This window comes from Morone saxatilis, unplaced genomic scaffold (assembly GCF_004916995.1).
Source record: "Morone saxatilis isolate NCDOM2014 unplaced genomic scaffold, NCSU_SB_2.0 Contig10, whole genome shotgun sequence".
NCBI lineage: Eukaryota > Metazoa > Chordata > Actinopteri > Moronidae > Morone > Morone saxatilis.
The window spans coordinates 2,542,553-2,559,417 of NW_023339652.1; the positions used below are offsets into that span (position 1 = coordinate 2,542,553).

At 39.4% G+C, this 16,865-nt stretch overlaps 1 protein-coding gene across 1 annotated transcript in view; it reads left to right on the forward strand.

Annotated features, from left to right (window-relative positions):
* plxnb2a (plexin b2a) overlaps positions 1 to 16,865 on the forward strand; it is a gene marked incomplete in the record, with an annotated part of 172,717 nt that overhangs the window by 59,107 nt on the left and 96,745 nt on the right. The window contains 1 exon segment of the mRNA XM_035675813.1: positions 8,948 to 9,001.

The window sequence follows — 16,865 nt, forward strand, 5'->3', positions numbered from 1 at the left end:
ATCACCACACTTGTTGCAAGATAATGTCACTTAATAAATCCTTTAGAAATGAGTTTTCATAAATAGAGAGATGGAAATGGAAGGAGGTGAGATATTGAAGGAAGGAAGGGAAGTAAAGAGCAGAGACATGAGATAGAAAGATCTATACAAACGGTTAAGAGAAGTTATAGAAGTTTTTTCTTTAATGCTCTCACATATTGGTTTTTGGTTCTATCTCAGATTAGTCTGCCCTCTGTCTTTTTCTCATTTCCTCCTCTTTACGTCTCTCCAAACACGTCTCTGTAAACAAAGGAATTCTTCCACCAATATGGATCCATTTAGTTTCCACTTCATTTTGGAACTGGGCCGTCTCGGTGGCCTTGATCAGAGCATACTGATAGAGCCAGATTCAACATTTCCTGTCGGACTGTTAAACAAACTGCAGCTCTGTTCAACCCCTCTACCTTTTATATCTCCCCTCCCTCGTTCCCTATTTTCCACATTCTCTTTGTTTTTCCTTCTGTCCTCGTATTCCTCGTTTCATCTCCTCTTCATTCCTCAAACCTTCGAGTGGGTGTATTATACTGCTACGACTGTGTGTGAAAGTTTTGCCATAAGTTTTGTAATTATTATTTACTCATCACCACGCAGTTTGACTCTACATCAGACAAACACTTAACCCTAACCCAGATATCAAACCTCGATACTTTTAGAATACTGACAAAACTGGGTATTCAAATTAGCCTCAAAAGAGCTATATGGAAGAACTGTACAGATAACTTGGCAAACATTAACACTGTCAGTAACTTTATACAATTAGCCACCTTCATAAGCTATCCCTAAATAGCCAACGTTAGCTTTTAACAGCTGTCTTTGCCAGCAACTTCAATAGATACTAAAAAAGGAGCAAATCCTCCCATTTTAAAGGAAGCTGGACCCAGTGAATGTGTGGCATTCTGCTTTATAAATGACTTTAAATGAACCAAACAGAATTGTTGTGATTAACTTTTTGTTGACTGACTAATGGACTAATTATCTCAGCTCAACCTTTAGTTGAGCGTGTGTGGGTTGACACTGTGTGCAGAAATAGCAATTTTTCGAGTAATCATCAAATAATTAGGAGGAAATTAAAGGACTGTATTGCCTTTGCGTACTTGTTAACACTTAGAATATTGTTGGAGTGAAAGTCGCCATTCGCCCCCAAAGTATCTCTACGGCTCAAAGACCTTATGATGCTCTTAAACTTGGAGAAAATGAGGAACCATTTTAGGAGGTCATCTGGAAAGGTGGCGGCTCTTTGGGGCCCTATTATTAATTACATTGTCAAGCGTTCTCCATTGCACACTTTCTTTATACATTTCAAATCACAATATCCTGTGTGCATTGTAGGGTATAACACAATAAATTAATGAACTAATACTATTTCCTGACAAATGTTGATAATAATATCATAATCATGTTATGATCAAAAGAAGAAATGCTATACTTGTTGATGCACTAAGTCTGAGCTCTGTGCTTTACTATTTTTGACTGGTGTTTAATTCTGGCGTCTTTTTAGGAGAATAACAACTGTAAATTAATTATTATTAATATTTTTTTAAACCTGGTATGCTAGCTAGGGAGTATGCTAACTTTTTTCAGCCCTGAGTAGTGTCTTCAGGTACCCCACTCGCTCCCGCTCTTTAAGCATATGGCTTTGAGCACATGGTAATAACTGATGTCGGCTTAGCTGACCAGATCAACATCTTTATCAGCTCCTCTCGTCTCTTATCTGGATTAAAGTGGCTGGACAGTAAGAGGATACAGTTTAGAGACTCTAATATGAAAGTCCCATCCCTGCTAAAAAATGACATCCTTACAGTAATAACAAGTAATTCATGCTGAAGGAAGCTGAGAAAAACATGTGATTAGCATCTGTCTGGCAAGTCTGTGTAGTATCAGTTTTTTTTGATAAACTCATAATTGATCAAAGTAAAGTAAATGAAAGGCAAAATATCCGTCGCATTTATCAGTCGTACAGTAGTTTCATTAGCCTTCTGAACCCTGAAACAGTGCAGCCGAGTTACATAAAAGTTTAGAAAAGGATTTTGCCCTGCATGCCTTTGGCCTCATAAACAAACTGATTAACCGTGTGTGTGTGTGTGTGTGTGTGTGTTTGGGTGGTGTGTGGTGGTGTGTGTGTGTGTGTGTGTGTGTGTGTCCGTCCGTCCGTCCGTCCTCTGATCTGGTGACACAAAGCAGAAATGGTCTGGTCTGCTTTGCTTCCAGCAGATGAGGAGAGAGAGGAGGGATGGAGAGATAAAAACAGAGAGGTGGTGTGTTATGTTTGGGAAATGGGTCAAAAGGAAGTTGAGGGAGTGTGTTTAAGTGTGTGTATTTGTGTGTGTGTGTACGTGTACGTGATGTTTCACAGCTGAGACCGTGTTGTCGGTCGGTGTGGGAATTCGCTCTGTGTGTGTATGTCTGTGCACGCACGCACGCACGCGTGCGTGTGTTGATGATGCATATCTTAATTCCACAGGGAAGCCAAAGCAACAGCTCCTCTGTTTCCTGTCCTAATTGCTTAAAATCCTACACAAATAAGTCCCCTCACACACACACTCATGCACACGTCTACACAGTCATTTACACATTTTAAAATCCTATGTTTAAAAAGGACTTATGCAGATAGTTTAAGCATTTGCATAGTTTTAACATTCATTATCTGTTTTGACAGAATAGCTCTTTCTCTTCCCACAGATCTTGAGCACACATTTTAAATTTTTTTGGTCTTTTATATCTTTCCTTTCCTTTGGTCCATCACACCCTCTCACATTCATCTCTATGGTTAAACGAGGGCTGAATAAATCTGAATCTTTCCAAAGCTTGGAGCTGATTCATTTCTGAAAAAACACTAAAACCCTGATTAACGTATATATCTGAGGACTTAATGTGCAATATAGTTGAGCATAGAGCTGTAAAGATTAGTCGATTTATAGTTACGGTGATCGACAAAAAAATCTACTTAGATTTTTACGCTAAAATGCCAATTATTCTTTGGTTGCAGCTTTCCCAATGTGAGGGATTTGCTGCTTTTGTCTGTTTTTTTTTTATCATTTTAAACTGAATATCTTTGGGTTTTGGACTGTAGGTCGAACTAAACAATACATTTGCAAACATCAACAAGGACTCTGGGGAAAATATGTATGCAGAACATTATCCAGCCAGCGAGCCAGCATGAACAATTGGAGGACCTTGAATGTTATTATGTAAACCTGTGCTTTTTCCTACTGTAACGTGTCAAAATGTCGGCCTGCTACAAGGTTTGCTGACTGGAACATAAAGCCATCATTTTCACCTGTGTTGCTAAAGCATTTAGCCACAGAAACAGTACTCGCTAATGTATTTCTCACTGAAGGTTAAGTGTGTGAGAGCAAGTATGTGTGTGAAATTGGCAATGAATGTGTCTATGCAGGTGTGTGTAGAGTAGTCTAAAGGAAGCTACAGTTGCGTGGAAACTGATTTATGTGAAAGTTACACTATGTTCTAATAAATGAATTCAGTTAATATCTGCTCTGACAAAAAAGGTCTTCTGTGGAGAAGTCTGATTTCAGCTGTCTGAAGCTGTGACTTTATGCTTTTTAGAAGAACTTGTGACCTTCCATTAAGGTCTGCATAAACATGACCTCAAAAGACTCATACTGAGTGTCACACATGACAGTCACAAGAATGACATCATCTGCAAACAGGTTTGATTTAATGAGCAGGATGATCTCCAGGCTGCACTTCAATGCTATGTTCGTTTAAATCCTTAAGAGACAAGAAGCCTGGAATGGGATTAGTACCTTGAGCAAACTAGTCTTGCCCTAAGTGCAGACATTAGTGGCTGAAAAACCACAAAGAGCAAGTCAGAACTTCAACCGTCACTAAATTTTACTTTAATTTAGAAAAATCAGTCAACAATCAGCTGTGTAATTGGTTATTTTCAAACAAAAAAATCCCCAAAACTAGTCAGTTCTAGCGTCTCGAATGCAAATTTGTTGCTTCCCCTCTGTTTTCTATCATTGTAAATTAAATACATGTGAATGTTTTTCAGACAAAACAAGAAGCTCGAAGCAGTTTTTCCGTTAATAAAGAAAGTAGTTGTCAGAGTAATCAATAATGAGGTAATGCTTTTACTTTAATCCCCATATTTAGCATTTATACACACTATATACATTAATAAATGCTACACATATAGGTATATGCAGTCATAAAGTGTTTCTTTACAGTATTTGTCAACAACTGTAACTTCTGTGACATAATTTATATTATCACAACTGTGTTTGACTATATTATCCTTTATTTTGCGTTTATACAGCAACCGTCCTCTGTCTACTTAAATTATACATTATAATGAGTAATAAACCACCTATTAAATGTTGATATACTGTTTATAAATGCTAAACAAGTACCAGCAATTATGAATATAATCATAGTCTTAATGGGTCCCGGTTGACTTTGCTCCAAGCAGCAGTACGAATCAGAGCAGCTGGTGAGGCAAGGCTGTGAGCCAAGTGTGAAGGTTGATGCTTTGACTCGCAGGTTTCACAGCGTTTAAAGTCTGTACGTTGCCTTAATCCTAAAAAGTGTGAACACAGCTCTGACTCCTAGAGAGCAAAAACTGAATTTAACAGTTTAACCCTAACCCTAACCACTGTCTGTATTCTGGCTTTGAGTTCCCTGTGGAGGCAGTGGAGAAAGAAAACACTCCAATTCTTTAAAACAACAACAACACCCCTATTATATCCAAAATGTTAAGCTTTTAAGGATGAACTTATTCACACTGTCCTCTCCCTCTTTTCTTTGTATGTGTGTGTTAGCAGGCATTAAGCATGAACTTTAGTTGTGTGTGTGTGTGTTCATAAAACAAAGTGTGTTTGGGGCCTTTGTCTCCGGACATGGCTGCTGTTGTGTCGACCGTCCCTCTTGGCACATGACACATGACTCATGGTGTGTGTGTGTGTGTGTGATAGACAGACAGTGTGTGTGTGTCGGGGGGAGGAGGGGGCTTTTGTTTTGTTTTGTTTTTTCCTAGCGCAGAGGTCAGACAGCGAGCAGAGGGCGTCCCTGCCTACAATCTGGACCTGCTGTGTATGCCTGTCCTCCGTCTGCTTCATTTCTAATACGAGCTTATCAAGGTTTACACTACGGCTGCTAACATAAAATCATAGTCATAATACATTTCAAGAAAAACTTTTTTAGAAAGATGTTTATTCTTTAAATCGGAATGATATGCAACCTCGGCCTTCTGCCTTCCCATGCTATTTACTGATTCAGAGCCAGTTGTTGAATCATATTGAAGAAAGTGAAAATGAAAGAGGCAGAGGAGGGGTCAGTGCTGGGTGAGCTGAGTGAAGAATACACAATAACCTCCAGAAGCTTTAATAAAACTCATGGAAATATTTTAAGAAATTTCGAGGTCCCATGTTTCTTTATCTGCCTGTCCTCGAATGAGGAAAATAAATGACCCCTTAAAATGAGTGTCACTCAGTGGGTGTCTGTCCGATTATTTTCTTTTTTCTAAAGCACCTCTCTCTGGTTTTGGCCAGGGATGATTCAGCCCACATCTCTCTATATACTGAATGCTTCTTTTTTTTTATCCCCCAGCTATACATAAAGTATACAGCCAACTATGTGAAAAGTGCTCTTAGAGAAAGTTTATCATCTACATTTCAGCCCGACTGTTACTGTTTATTTTTGATTACTATAATTTAAAAAATCTGATAACAACATGTCGGTCGATCAACACCTTCAGCACACACTGGGCGCCTTCCTTTGGAGGTTTTCCAGGCATGTCCAACTCTGTATAGACCCAGAACTTGCTGAAGAAATTATATATCTCATCTGGCCTTGGATCGCCTCAGGATTCTTCAGAAGGAACAGGAGGGCGTTGCTGGGGAGTGGGATGTCTCGAGTGCCCAGTTTGACCTGCTGCCACCTTGATTAGACCCGAGATAAACAGATGATAATGGATAATGGAAGTGCACAACATAAACAAAACTTACTTCAAACCTAGTTGGCTTTTCTGTTAGTCCATATACAGAACTGTCGACTTAAAGGTCCAGTGTGTAACATTTAGTAGCATCTATTGGAACATTGGACATTTTTATATACAAAGGGAGCAGGTCCTAAAATTCTACAGAGTCCGCGCCATGTTGAACCACCATGTTTCTACCGTGCCAGAACGGACCAATGGGCTTTTTCACAGCCACTGTAGTTTTAATGGATATATGAGTCACTGCTGATTGGTTATGGCATTATAACAACCCTTCCTCAAGGAGAAAATGGCAAAAAATTAGCATGATGTCGGACTGAATAATGAAGTTAAATACTTGTAGCAGTTCAGGGTGATTATCAGATTATGAGCGAATGCAGCACTTCTGCAGTTATGAGATTACATTAAAGTCTAAATTGTCTTCGCCTCGTCTCAAACGGAGCTTTGAACCTGAGAAGTAAGACATTTTAAGTGGAGCTAGAAAGCCCTGCTTTGATTGGCTCCTTTTTTCTTAAACTACTGTTGGACTGATATTAGTTTCCCCATCATCTAAACACTGAGGACATAAATCCGGCTGATAGAAGCCTCAAAAGTAAACAAGAAGGACTGGATTTAGTTTGTTTTATTGTCAGTTCCTCTCAAATTTACTCCAAATCCTTTGGGTTATTTAGACCACTGTTTCTCTTATTCTTCATATCATCTTCAGTGTGTTCTGGGATTTAAAAATACATTTTTTTTGTTATCATAATAACATAACTGCTTTATAATTGTCAAGCGAGCGGTGTGGTCGGCCCCTAAAGCCCAGATGATGAATATTTATTGTCTTTTACGGTTTTCAAGCTACTTCCTGGTGATGGAAGGAAACATTGTGTCGACTGATGCTTCGCCATCTGGATGTTTAGATGTTGGATGTTAGATGCTACGACATATGGACACACACTCGCGCGAACAACTGAACACACACACACACACAGACAGGAGTCGGCTCTGCTATCCAGAAGCATATGGTTCTTTGAGATAGAGTGGAGACAGACTGGGCCATTCTGTTGGATAGCACCGAGGGCCTCAACATTGTTAGAAGTGCTGCCAAACTAACTTCACCACACACACACACACACACACACACACACACACACAGTCTCGCCTCACTTGCTGCTTTGCTATTTGTTTCAATAAGAAGTGAAAGCCGGCATTTATTTGTGTTTCTGCAGGAGAGTCTCAGTGTAACAGTGTGAAATGAAAATTAAGATACCTGTGAACTGTATTACTGGAGGCTTATTCAGCAACATTTAGGCCCACGGTTGGTCTTTGTTCATTACACACTCACAGTGTCAGTAGCGTTTTGTCTGTTTCGTTGTCTCATTACGAAGATTACCCCCCAAATTGATTTTTCCTTTATCTTCTCAGTTAAAAAGTCCCTTTTATTTTAGAGCCTGGCGAGCTTATAAGCATTAATGTTATCGTTATGAGGGAAAAACTGAGGCTCTCTTCTCATATTATCACAAATTAAAATGTCTTTAGTTTAATTCATGCCCTGATGAAGGGTTCTATTTAAACTCAGGCAGAGCTCCAGCTTTTTGTTATTATTCCAGGCAGTAATATGCTTTTCTCTCTGATAGATAATACAAGATTTCTGGCAGTTTCTGTGAATTGATTGCATTTAATTAACATTGCAATCGCTTTGATCCATAGGCTTTTCTATAGCAAGTTATGTAGCAGTCGGGACAGATTTAATTTCAGCGCAATCGAGTTTGCACCAGTACTCATACCATCACCTCCAGTGGTTGTGTGGGTTAAGATTATTTGAAAGTACTACCTCTCAAATATATGTGATCCCTGACTTACTTAACGGAGCACTGGTACAGAAGTACTTTGATCCAGATGCGGATGGGACATTTTATTTTCTACTTTCTACTTCTACACGTACAGTGTGAGCACTCAGGTTGTTGCTTGATGATCGGCACATAAATTGTGAGCTTTGGCTTTACATCACAGACGATTTACTCGTACAACAGGATTTGGAATTAAACAACATGTCTAAACTTGTGGAGTGTATGTATGCCCAACTTAAGTTAAGTATTTGCCCATAGTAACATTTAACAAGTAACATTTTGACATGATGGCAGCGCTACACGGAAGGTTAAGAAGATCAGCCCTAATTGGGCTCTGGAAAATTAAGGTAGATGTTTTTAATATATATTTCTCGACTAAAAACAACAAAATACAAAGATGAATTAGTCCTGCAACAGTTATTTTAATAGCTGATGAAACAAACTTCTTTGCATTGTTGTAAATACTTACTGTATTTGCTATTACCTAAATATCCCTTTAAATCGCTTCACCACATTTTGAAATCCAAAAGCATTCAGCGTTTTTATAGACGCTTCATTAATCATCATGTTTTTACTGCCAGACTCCTTATTGGTTTATTGTCCTTTAGAGACCCACCCTGTAACCACCACTGTAACAACATCGTCAACTCCAGAGCTCAACTTTATTACTTGTTTGTGACAAGTTTAACCACCTTCACTTCTCTAAAAATAGCAGCACAGTAAACTTCCAGGACTGTGGGAAAAATGTAAGATTACAAGAGCAGATGGACTAAAAACTATTAAAATGTAAAAAGCAAGCCAGGGTTGAATGCAGTCAGCATTTTTTCTTTTTGAGGAACATTTGAGGAAAAGTCTGGATTGTTTCTGTTAAAGTCCTCAGGTGGAGTCTACAAATAGAAACCTGCATATTTTTTGCCTTCACTGAAACATGATGCAGTTCCCCTTCGGACTAATGGGTAACAAATATGTCGCCTGGTTTTGACCTGTAATTCAAGTGCAACCCTCAGGGCAGTCATTGATTCCTTTCAGCAAATCCAAGCTGTGTTTTCAGATATCAGATGACACAAATGGTCCCAAATTTTACCCAAACTGATCTTCATAACTTTTGTGTTTCATTTAGGTGAGCGAGGTGGTTGATGTCACCAGAGATCAACAGGGCCTGAACACTGAACAGGTGAGAAAGTATAACAACTTGCTGTGACTTTTATTCTGAAATCTTGTTTTCTTTCTCATTTCTTCTCAGAAAACTTTTTCTTTCTTGTAAACTTACTTTCTCTTTCACCCTTTTCACATAGTATGCATATAATTTTTCAGGCCCCCTCCTCTGCCGTCATTAGAAAGCATTGTGTGTTCCCATGAATGCCATTGGCTGTTTATTTTGGCGGCCTCAGCTACTTGTGTTTTTATGCGTGTGTGTGTGTGTGGCAGGGCAGAGGGGTAGGTTAAGGGGTTAATAGGAGGCTTCAGGCTGTTTTTTAAGAAATGAATTCTTGCTGTGACTCTGCTGCCCCTCATACAAACACTCTTCTCACATATCAGCCAATTACTGACACTCCACACACACCTCTCTCTCTCTTATTATATTGCTCTTCTTTTATTTGGACTCCTTGTTGTTCAGGCAGCTATCAGGGAATTGAAGCTTTAAAATGCAAAAACAACCAACATTGTATTCTTCTAACACTGTGGTAAGGGAGTGATAAGACACTTTACACTGGGCTAAATCGCAGGTTTCAAGACAAAGAAACAGTGCAATAAGTACAATTACCCAAACTTACTTATGTGAACTAAACCTAAAACAAACTCTGCTTACTAAACAAACCCTCAAACAGCCATTTAAAGAAGTTTGGACCATTAAAATAAGTCCATACTTCCAAATATGCCCTCCCTTCATTGTCTAAAACCTACATTGGTCCTCACAGAGATGGTAATGCACATACACAGGGACTATATTTCATGTAGGATGGGGATTTACGAAGTTAAGCTTTGAGTAATGTAGATGTCAACTTCGAGTGGATGAGGGATTACAGTAAAACCTTTGTTTAGACACAAACACACCTTAGAGGTCTTCAGGCCAGATCCTCCAGAACCTCAACGACGTGTCCCAACCTGAACTGATCTTCCATCCACATTTTCTCATCAACCTTGTTTCTGGGTGGCATCCAGCATTGTTCTGGGTCTTTTATCTAATATTTGATGCCACAGGACCCGAGAAAAGGGTGCTTTCTCTGTTCACCTGGTGGCAGCCATTTTGGCTACTGAGGTGTTTCCCAGTGGTAGCCAATAGGGTTTGGCGATTGGACGAATATATCGGCAAATATATGGGTTTTTTGGCAGATTTTTTTCATTTTATTTTGCTAATTTAATGCTGTAATGTATGTTTATATGCGGTGAATTAAGGGTTTATTTAGGCTAGTTTGACGACAGGGAATATAGTAACAAGGTGATTCACAGTGGCTTTAACCAGAACTCTCAATATTCACACTCGCACGTACGAATGTTTCTGCAATCGTTGGTTGTTGGACTGACGGTAGCCGGTTCACAAATCACCTAACCCTTTTAGGCAGCCCCAGTAAGCTTCACTGTATAGGCACTTGCGTATATGTATAGAAATATAATTTAAAAAGGTGAAAACTCCCCTGAATGAAATGCATGAGAGTTTCTGATCCCCTTTTATATCGACCTTTATCACCACACACTATAATAAACCATTTGGTCTGCTGTTGGTTTGATATTACTAGCTTTTTGTCACTTATCACACAGGTTCCTCTTTTGTTGAGGAGTAAGTCCACACCCAACCTAACCGCTTGATGTGGTCATGTTTTGGTGTGCTGGGCTCCTGACCACACCCAGCTTTGATATAGCTCGGTACACAGTGCCACAGAACATCACTCATATACAGGGTGTCTGAAAAACACGTCATCACCTCTATATAGCAGGGCACGCCACGTTATTAGACTGATTGAAGTTACTCTGTAAGTAGGTTGTTCTCCATTTTGTACTCTCATGTTTTTTATGGCTTCACCATTCCATCAAATGGAGACACTGCATCATTTTAGATTGAATTAGATTCAATTTTATCAGACATATTTCATTTAAAATAAAGACACTCTGCATCTGAAGGCTGGACAGTATGAGTTTGTACTGACTGATGGATTGCGAGTCAGTCAGGTTTAAGTGATGTTATAACAGTGTTGCTTTTTGAACAGGAGGCAGTCGTGTTGGCTACTGAATTTCACCCAGATTAAGTCAGCCGCCGTCTGCTTCACGATCCAGTATTTTTGCACATAAGTTGTTGAAGTTCATGCTGGAGAGTCTCCACTTTTTAAGACTTAAGCATTGTAATTAAGTAATGTTTATGCCAAGAAGGCTTTTTCATGAAGAAGTCATTTGGCATGTTGCATCAGTACACTAATGGCCTTTCTTTACATTATGTGCTTGATGTGGAGAGACATTAAACTGCTGTTATGCTGAATGAGACATTTAACTCCATTTGGGTTTTGGTCCATCTTCAGTTTGGGTCCTTTGTTTGTTGTCGGGGGCATGTGAAGACTTCCGCCACCCACACATGAAGATAGAGTATGCACAAACAGATTACCTGTCACACTAATGGCTGGAATACCTTGGTCTCTGTTACTGCCTGCAGCCTTCCTGCAGGGTTATTCTGGCCATTTAAGGCTGTTTCTTTCTCAGTTCATAACCCCAAATGAGTAAACATTGTTTTCTGTCTCAGAGGTTTTTAAACCCTGCAGAGAATCAGTCCAGTTTTTTGGGGAGAAGAACACTGAATATTACTAAAATGGTTCATATTAAAGTTTAAACGTATCAATTAGTGCAATAATTTATCAGCAGTTTCAGTCCAAATATATTGCTGTGACCCTTCAGAAAATCTTACTGGACCAAAATTAAACCGTCCAGTGTGACCGGTTGATTTAAATGGTCGTCTGAAAATGAACCGTTCTATGATTCTGCTTCTGTCTCTGCCACGTCACATTTAAAGCGTGATCACCTGCAGTGTGTGTTGTGTTGCCTTTCCTACACTTCCCCTTCCTGTCTTCCATCCATCACTGTTTCCCTCTTGCCTTCATGTCTCAATATCTCATTCCCCTCCGTTGTGTCTCCCTGTGGGTTTTTTAAATAGTTCTTGTTCAACCATAAACTGCCTCCATTTCTCCAGCCTTCCATCGGAGCTTGTACCTTGTCACTCCCATCAAATCTTAGAAAGCAAAAAGCAAGCTGTGTGGTAGGTTAGTGTTAAGAAAATCAGTTTCTCAGGGTCAAAATATTCATCCCCTCCTTCATATTTGAGGTGTACCAAACCACAAGTGATAAGTCCTGCTCAGCTCAGGTTGTCCTTTTTTTTAGGTTTGGCTTTTGATTTCATCAGCAGCAGGCTTTCCGCGCTGAACAAATAGTCAAACCGCAGTATAATATAAGCTCAAATATGGTTTCTCTTTGGTATACATTCATCCACTAACCTCAACTGTAAATTACAACGTCTGGTCTAGAAATCTGAATCTAATCCCAAACCTTAACCAAAAAAACCATATACATATTATATATATAATATATAATATAATATATATTTATTATTATACGGATATACTATTATTAACTGTATACTATATATATATATATATATATATATATATAAACTAGCAGGGCTGCAGAGAGTTTAAACTTGGACTCGAATCAGACGTCAATTGCAAGAATGAGGACTTAACAATCGACTGGGACTTGACTGCCCCACGACTTGACTCTGTAAAGACTTAATTTGACTTGACTCAAGACTTTAAAGTGAAAACAGGTTTGTTAAAACTAAACCATAAAAAAGAAACAATAGAAAAGAAAGACGACGCTCGGGAGACCTTCCATATCCACGTAGTATTAAATTTAGGCTGATGCATTCAAATGACATGGTCTCAGCTATGTGAACAATTCAGGTACACGAAAGACTTGATCAAAATATCAAAAATAGTTGCTGGTAAATTAATCGATGAATCAACTAATTGTTTCAACTCTACTTTAAACCTGGCTTGAACTGACACTTGAAACTTGCTTGGATAAACTTAAACTTGCCTCAGGACTTGTTCTTGTTCTTGTCTTTATGTATTGGAATTGGTTTGACCTTAATATCTGACTTGGATTTGTATTGACCGACTTGGGATGTGACTTGCTTATGCCTCGGGAATCTGTTCCGTCACAAGGTTTTGTTTCTCTTTAGTTACTCTGATAAAATGTTGAATAAATGAGGAAAACCCTTTTTTATTTATTTATTTGATCTCATAACTATTTAACAACTTCATTAAATAGAAACGACTGCGTAGACGCTCACTGAGCAACACTGTTTGTTTTTAAAATATTGAACATCAGTAGAAAACACGAGGTCTCAGCAGATTCAGTCAAGAAAATATCGATACTGACCCCTCAAAAAGCCACATCAGTCAAACTCTAGTGGATGATTAATATCACCACGGGTTCAGTAAACACAGTTTTGTGTATTTGGGAGAGAGCTTTCATCAAGCAAGTCGGCTCTTTTTCACTTTTCTATTAATCTTCCTCTTCACTTCATCACTTACCTCATCATGTCTGCTGCTGGACTTTTTACACATGATTCAGGCACTGTGTGTGTGTGTGTCTGTGTGTGTGTCTGTGTGTGTGTCTGTGTGTGTGTGTGTCTGGCTGTCTGACTGTTGTGTTTGGATGTAGTCCCAGAACTGTATCACTGCATGAAATGTGAGGTGCGTGGGTTTGACTGGACTCCATTTTTGTCTTCACACACACACACAAACACACACAGATGGCCAACATCTCAGACCTGCCAAATCTCAGTGTGTGTCCGTCTTTGTCATTATATATGACTATAATCGATTTATTAATCCATACCCTTAATGATACAGAGAGAGAGGGAAGGGAAGTTATGGAGAAAGTAGTGTTAGACACCTGACTCATGATAACTGAAATGTGGAGGAATATTGCACAAAAAAGCCGTAAGCAATGGAAAGCACAAATTTAAAAATCGATGGAAGAAAGCCAAGAAGGATGAAAGCAGCAAAAGAAAAGGGGAAAAAACTGCACAAAAGAACAAAAGTGGAAAGAAACGGAGAGTGAAGGAAGGAAAACTTAGTGAAAGGGAGGGAGAAAGCAGGCGAAGTTGATGACTTGGATCAGACTTTTATCAGCTGCCAACTTGGTACTGTGGCGTGTTTATGTATGTGTGGTGCGATTGAATAGTTTCAGGATCGTTGCCAGTATTTTAGTGTGTGTGAGTGTGTGCTGTTGTGTGTTTGGAGGGCGTGGGTGAATGGATGCTCATGTGTGGTTTTTAGTATTTTCTTTTCTGTGTTCGCCAGCAGAGTGTGGCTTCTGTCTCTTCACCACGGTGGAAAAGCTCTTTTCTCTTAGCTGCTCCAAATCGCACTGGGATTGGACCAAGGAAGAAGAAAAGTTGGTCCACTGTTTGGTTCTCCTCGTTGCATTGAACTTCCACAGATGCATGTTATTTCTTTAAAACTTGGTCTGGAAGTTTCTGTTCTCTTTTCCTGCCGTGGTAACTGCTGCTTGTGATCAGATCCTCTATTTCTTCTTGTCTTTAAGGGCTTTGTCAGGGGAACATCTGGTTCAAGTTTTGTCATTCCTCGGAGTGATATTGTGCTCCGCTGCAGAGTTTCCTTTGGAAAATCTGTTCCAACACCTGGTTTGTGTTCACAGTCACTACAATTTAAGGAGACATATCTTATCTTCAGCCAGATATGTACGCAGGTTCTTGCTTTGTAACATTTCACACTGTCTCAATATGTTAGACGCCATTTAAAGGTCCAGTGTGTAGGATTTGGATGCGTCTTGCGGTGTAATTGCAGATCGCGACTCCGTCACTTCGCGCTCACCTTCCGAGCTTGAAGGAGAAAATGGCTGCGAAATGCAGCAAATGGCCCCTATCTAGAGCCAGTGTTTGGTTTGTCCCGTCTGGGTTACTGTAGAAACATGGGGGTTTACAATGGGACTCCATAGAAGGCGACACTTTATCTGCCCATTTGTACAAAAAAATGGCAAATTTTAAGCTAACAAAGACACAATTCTTATTTTCAGATGATTATACACTAATGAAAATATAGTTATGCATATTATATTGCATTTCTGACAATACATCCTTCTAATTGTTAAACACTGGACCTTTTATTTAAGTAACTAAACTAGGACATATATATCGTGATAAGAACACTCCAATGTCGTGATAATTGTGAATCGGGATAATCGTGAATATCCTCACATGGCTTTACTTGAAAAAGCTGTCTATTTCTCCATCATACAGTCCTATTATTGATTTCCTGATTTATTTTGAACAATAGGACAAGGGGGAGCTTGCATCTTTCCAGTAATTTCAAACTCCTAAACCTGTCACCAAGGCGGAAGGCTCGGCTTGCCCCCACAAATAAAGTTAAACCGGATGTGTGGAAATAGTATAGATTCCAAAAACTAGGAACAGGGAGATAATCTGTGATGCAATATATGTTTCTGTGCTAATTTAAAAAGTATACTTTCATGATTATCGTGATAATATCGTGTATCGTGATTATTTTGGCCGAGATAATGCTAAGTCAGGAGGAAACAAATTCATTGCAACCTCCCTTTTAGAGAAGAATCTGACAGAAACTACTAAAACTTTCCATCTCTAGACAGTCTACACATTTAAGCATCTTCGAGTGTTTTTCCACTGAGTTAATGTAGCAAAAAGAGCAGAACAGTCCCCCGTCGTCTCCCGCAGCTTAAACTAGAATCTAGAAACATAAAAGTCCTCTCACGCAGCGGCTGAATTATCTGTCATGTTACAGCTATGAGCTATAGATGTGTTTACTGTTTGTGACCTGTAGGGATCCATCAATCAGTTGCCCCATTCTCCATGACGGGAAACTAAAGAAGTTATGAGCCCACGATTAGCTACAGTATTGATTATTTTATCATTTGTGTGATTTGACAGAAATAGTCCACTGTTGTGTGAACCGAGCGCTCCCTCGCTGCTGTTGTTTAGTTTTTCCCAAATTGATTGAATTTCACTGGATTTAATTGCAATTTATTAGTGCAGCTGCGTCTTTTCTTTTTCCTCATTTCCTTCTTTTTTGTTTTCTGTAAAGCGCCGGCCCGTGGTCAGCCCTTGTGCCCCGAGGCGTAGATTTTTGGATGTCATTGAATATGTTTAGTGTAGACTTGCGCACACGGTCCACGGCGGCGCTTTGTTGTTACCCGGCAAGAGTCGACTGTTTCACTCCTTTGATTCCTTTTTGATCACAGAAGTAGCTGAATCAGGAATACCTGCAGCTCGTTTTTTTATTATACATGAACTTTGCAACGCTGGCAGGCTGGGAGAGAAGAAGTGAAAAGTGAAGAGGAGGAGGGAGAAGTGAAAGTACTGAAGCAGGCTCTCTAAGCTGTCTGCTACATTTAAGCTTTTATGGACAACAGCAGGGATCCTCCCTGCCTCTGATGGCTTTAACAGCTTACTTCAATGCTCTCCACAGCCTCTTTCTCTATTATTCTCTTCATTTCTTACTTTCAAAATGGACTCTCTCCCTCTCTGTGTGTTGTGTGTGTGTGTGTGTGTGTGTGTGTGTGTGTGTGGGTGTGTGCTCGGTAGCAACAGGTTCAGGTTTAATGTCTTTTACATATTGGTGGAGAGCTCTGTGGCATTTTATGAGCTCACAGTGAAACATTAAATGAAAGTGTTCGTCTCTCACACTGAAACACACATTTCTGTTTGTGAGTGTGTGTGTGTTGGTGTGTGATGTGATGTGTGTGTGTGTGTGGATACTGACATTCTTCTTACATTACATCCACATTTCAAGAAACCTTTAAACAAGGTTTAAGCGTCTTAAAAATAGAATTTAATAGTTTAACAGACTGGGCATTAACATCAGGGGTTGTGTCTTCTTTAAAAGTACATTTCGTACTGAGATTTCACTAACAAAGTTGACACTTAAAAGGTTATTTACCTTGGAAATTGGACTTTGATGAAACATGTCTGGCACAAGGTCCACTTACTGGAA